The sequence below is a fragment of the Ornithodoros turicata genome, unplaced genomic scaffold, assembly GCF_037126465.1.
Source record: "Ornithodoros turicata isolate Travis unplaced genomic scaffold, ASM3712646v1 ctg00000911.1, whole genome shotgun sequence".
NCBI classification, from domain to species: domain Eukaryota; kingdom Metazoa; phylum Arthropoda; class Arachnida; order Ixodida; family Argasidae; genus Ornithodoros; species Ornithodoros turicata.
In genome coordinates this window covers 548,820-554,171 of record NW_026999415.1, presented here as the reverse complement: position 1 = coordinate 554,171, position 5,352 = coordinate 548,820, and the positions used below count along the sequence as shown (strand labels likewise).

The 5,352-nt window shown below is 48.0% G+C and overlaps 1 long non-coding RNA gene across 1 annotated transcript; it reads right to left on the bottom strand.

The window, feature by feature from the left end:
• Positions 1-3,443: 3,443 nt before the first annotated feature.
• Positions 3,444-4,214, bottom strand: LOC135375652 (uncharacterized). The gene is made up of 2 exons (XR_010417319.1): positions 4,098-4,214; positions 3,444-3,619 (listed from the first exon to the last, which is right to left on the bottom strand). It is a non-coding gene; the product is annotated as an uncharacterized LOC135375652 (long non-coding RNA).
• Positions 4,215-5,352: the final 1,138 nt, after the last annotated feature.

The following is a 5,352-nucleotide window of genomic DNA, read 5'->3' as shown; positions in this document are numbered from 1 at the left end:
ACTGTTATCTGCCTCACAGATGTGGGCAACGTCACGACTAAAGCCCTGGAGGAAAACGCGTCCTGGGGCAACTTCAAGGGAATTGTGCGGAGATATGTCTAAAAGTGTCTGATGAAAACCCACGAAAAAATCCACACTGCACATACAGCTCCGGGACTCGAACCCGGGTACCTCCTAAGTTCTCCCAGGTATGGGGGAACTTGCTTTTCAAGGACGGCGTGGTATCAAATGAAGTACCTTGTACTGTGTACCAATATGTCATCGCACGAGAAAACAAAATAAACGGCGTCCATGTAAAGTATACCCCGACAAAACGAGCACAGGAGTCGATGTTGTACACTACAAATCAATATGGACGTCGAAAAGATGTACACGAGTCAATACGAACACCGTCTCGTCACATGTCCCAATGCGGAGTCCCCCTGTTTTAGGGAATGTGGGCAGCGCGCCAAGCGGGCGTTTCACCTGGGAGAGGAGGAAATTGCGAGGAGGTTCCGCGGACAGCCGCTCCATAGGGATTTGGGAAAGTGACCTGGTCGCTCTCTTATTAAGTAGGTCGTGGTGTAGACTGCGGTTTCGTTTTCGTTTCTTCTTTCTCGCTCTCTCCTTTTCTCTTTTTTTTGGGGGGGTGGGGGGGGGGCGAGAAGCTTATTAATACCTGAAGACAATTTATGGTACAGCTATAGGATGTCACGCTGCCTCGCGAACGCAGGAGAATCTCTAGCGAGGAAAACGCAATTGTAAAAGGCGATCACGTGACCCATTTGTATTATAACACATTACTCTGCTCTCTTTTGATCACAATAATGTTCGTTGCCTTGTCTGCGTTTTTTAGATACTGTAGATTTGTCGTTCACCTCGAAACTACAAAAAAAAAAAGTTAAGAAATCACGACTTTCTGTTGTTTGAGTTTGATTTGCGATTTTCTGGCGACTTTCTGTTGTTATCTCTCAAATTCCATCTATCAAAATTCATCAAAATAAGCACAATTTCAGACAACGAAAAAAAGGAAAATATCGTTCTGCGTTCCTGTCTTTTATTTCCCATACTTAATACAGCTAACGCCGTAGTGAAAAAAATCTATCCCTATTGCAGCCTAATGCCGCGTGTTTTTCGACAGCCGTACTCCAGGCTTTTCTTTTCGTCAGTGGAGAGGGTGCTAGCAGGTGTGCTGTCTTATCAGCGTTCTTCTGAAGATTTACAATATTGATCCAGCCGTACATGCTCGCGCTTTCATCAGACTGCTTGGGACTGTGTTGTTCGCTATCGCGTCTTTTTTTCATTCGTACATCTTTGTTTCTGTAGGTGTGAAGAAAAGTTTATTGACTGGTTGATAAGCAACTGCGTGCACCACGTAAAACTCAGTTGTGTAGCATCGATTGCTAGTACGTATGAGTAATAAATGAATAAATACGAATGAAGCACGATGAACATTTGATTTACACATAAGAGTTAGTGTCCTCTTCATGGTGGGAAAAACTTCGCATGGCTGCATATGCGATCACAATGTCCTCCTTTTAACGTTGAAGCCAAAATAAACGGGGGCAATTCAAACCACCTTACTCGAACTGTGACGCAACATTTGCCTCAGCTGGATCGGGTCGTCTGGATCTTTGGACGTCGTTCCCGATTTTCGTTCTCAGCTCACCTCGCGTCATAGAGTCCACATCTAACATGCGTGACACGCGCTGTTCGAGTTCGAGTTCGACACTTAAACGTGGCCTCTCTCCTCTTGTCTCTTGGATGCCACTTTCTTCCCAGTACGTGACGTCACGTTTCTGATATCTCCTAGCCTGTAGCGCTGGTGAATTTTCTTCTATCCTTTAACATATATTTTAGCCCATTCCATGCTGCGTCCCATTTGTTTGTTTGCCGATGATGTAGGTTCTCTACGACACAATTTTTCTTTTCTAGTCCTTGGCTAGAAACCATCCTAGTCAGCGCTTCTGCATGTGGCTCATCGCGGCGTGATGTGAAAAAACATGTATATACGGGGTCACGCTCTCCTGTCCGTACCCCTTGCATTTGGTTCCCAGATCTAGAAACATAGTTAGGACGTTTAACGTCCCCTGACGCAGATCTTTCCCTGCAGTATCTTGCTCAAGTTCTTTTACCACACCTCTGAAAAGATCCCATAACTGTGCTCGTTCATCTCTGGTGTTTGAGGCGAGGACTAGGGTCACAAGGCGTGGTAGATTCTCAAGAAGTAAATCGACATTCTTTCCTGTTAATGATGTGAATTTAGCAACTCTCGTTTTGCTGTCAGTGAGCAGTCTGACATTCGCACCAGATCCCTTTATAATGTCCACCAGCTTTCTCACGTGTAATATATTCCTTGCATATTCCCATACAGATTATCGATTACCGTTTTAGGAATTATTCGTTCTACGGCGTACAGGCAGTCTGAAGACATATAGGAAAGCCCATCTGTTCGTACTCCCGTCGCAGACTCCCTGAATTCTAAGTCGCAGAGCTATACGGGCACAAAAGCTCTTGCATACAAGAACAATAGCAAGAACGCGCGCAGAGCGAATAAGCTTGGGCAACGTCCTAGCATACTTCCTACTCAAGACAAGACCGCAGTGCTATCTGCTCCAGTAGATGTATTGATGAACAAGGAATGATTTCATTGGATGAAGTATGGAAGGAAAAAAAAGTCACTAAAATCAAACAAAACAATAAGTCGGTCGTTACTTTTGTGCACGGGTTTCGTTGATAGCTGCTGTAATCGCCCTCGCCTTTCTGTCTGTCATGTGGTTAATGCAGAAGCCGTGATGAAGCGGGCAACTCTACAAGATACAGATAAAATAATAATTCCGCGCTTTATGCCCCGGTATGAGTACATCATGAGCTGTGCAGCAGTGAGTAGCCGGTCTGCGGCCGCTGTAAGAAGGGGAAAAAAATATAAAGGAAACAGAGAGCGAGCGAAAAAAACTTGAGTAGCTGCGTGGGCATCGGCGGGTCACGCAAAAGAAGCTGATTTATCGCTCTCAGAGAATTTGTACGCGGAAGGTGGACGGTTGTTGTGCTGTGAGACCTACAGACTCGTTTATTTATTTACCCTCGCGGCCATGAGGCAATACAAACGGGAGGTTAACATTTGGTAGAATAATGTTAACATAGCAGCGTACATGATTTACAACCACATGAAAAAAATGCGCAGATACGTGGAGGCAAATAAACAAGTACATGAAACATTTTGGTCAACAGTAGTAGGTACTGGACTCTCACAGTGCACAACGCTCAACTGTCCTGAACACGATTTAATTAGCAATTAGAGCTAATTGGGACCCCCCACATTAATCAGCACCCTCCAGGGAGCCACCACACTAATTGGGGAAAGTCTAACTCGTGTCCAGACCAGCTGAGCGTTGTGCACTATGAGAGTCCATAAAAAAAGAAAAATAATAGGCAGAAAATAAAATAAAGAGATAGAAATAGAGTGGAGAGAAACAATTTATTCGAAAATCAACGATGCCGCGGCGAAGAAGCCGCTCCGCAACACCCGAGTGACCAGCGCCCGCCATGTTGGTAGTTTGCACCCAGCAGTTGCAGAGATCGGCGACAGGTGGCCACTTAGTTGCAAGGCATCACACCAGATGGCGCCACCATCATAGCTCTAGACGAGAAAGACAGAGAACAACATACTAGCGGCAGGTAAAAATGACAGCACTGCTAAACAAGTCTAGGCATGCGAGAGAAAAGGTCTAACCGCTACTGCTAAACAGAAAACAGTACACATCGGGGAAAAAGGCTTACGGGGACGATCGCTTAGGCCTAACCTCAACACTACGCAGCTAACACAAGGCGGGAACCACACATCGCTAAACATGCGAGAAAAGGCTTAACACGAGCGCGGTCACCGCTAAACACGGCAAACATACGAGGAAAGAGGCTTACGGGGGCGATCGCTTAGGCCTAACCCCAACACTACGCAGCTAACACAAGGCGGGAACCACACATCGCTAAACATGCGTCAACAGGCTTGGACACCGCAAAACAAGTCTAAACATGCGAGAAAAGGCTTAACACGAGCGCGGTCACCGCTAAACACGGCAAACATACGAGAAAAGGAGCGCGTCAAATCACTCACTCACCTTTTCCCCCGCGGCAACTTCCAGGCAGAAACTGAGCGAGCGCGGAGAACACACACGTCTGCTCTCTACGAGAGGCAGCCAGAAAGTGAGCGAGCGCGCGGAGCGCACGTCCGTCTTCCGCGACGGTCCGAGAGAAACTGAGAGAGGCGACGCGCAGCGGCCGCTATGGATGCGCGCGCGCCCTCTGCTCCACCCGTCCGCGCATGCGCGCGCGCGCTGCTAGCTCCCTCTGCGCCGGCCGCGGGTGTTTTCGGTTTCGGCTCTCTGCTGCGCGCGCGCGCGCTCCTAGCGGCGACGGGTGGCTTTTCAGTTTCGCTTTCATTCTCCGTTCTTTGCGCGCGCGTTTATCTCTATAAAGGCAGAGCGCACCGCGCTCGCGTCATCACTACGTGAAGATGTTCAGCTACCACTCTTTACAAAATTGTTCCCGTACCCACGCTTCTTGGGAAGAAGTGGAGAAGGAATGTTTCAACGGCGAAAGTCCCCGCAACGAGCTCGTCATCACTGCTTTTCGCTACGTGATAGACATGGTAGGCTTTGGCAATATAGGAGAGATCTCGCCGGGGCCGCTGCAGGAGATGGTGCGTCGGATCTACGCCCGTTACAAGAACGTCTGCATAACGGTTCCTGACGGACCCCTGGGACTGATGAGCGAATTTGTGAGCTTGGCCAACGCAGAATTCAACTACATCGCTGCAGACATCGTGGACCTTCTCGCTCGTGCCATCGCTCATATTAAGCACGCCCTGCGGAAGCAGCGACATTTGCAAGCAGTCTACATCGCCAATTTTGTCATTGATTTATTGAAATACCGATTGGTTATTGACATGCAACGCATTAAACAGTCCGAATAACTTTGACGAGACTCTGTGTGTTCTTTCACTGAAACATCTTTATTGAATACATACAAAGGACTTGGTCAATAGATGCCTGCACCCTCCCTCCCTTGTCTGATCTCACGAACGCAGCATTACGAGATGATCAGACGTGCCAGAAAAGGGGAATCTTCATCGCAGCGCCGTCATTGCGCGGGTCACTGCGCCAGCACGATGACGGAATGGTCATTCTTTTCGTACACCCATTCCGCTACCACACTGCCACGATGTCCCGTGCTTCTCCTGTCTGCGAGAGAGAGAGAGAGAGAGAGAAGCATGTCTCGACTAGAACTTTTATTCTCGATTACATGCGCGTGCAGCTCTTTGTTGCATGGTTACTCGATGCTTGACGTCGACGGTCTCGGGCTCTCTTCCGGGTT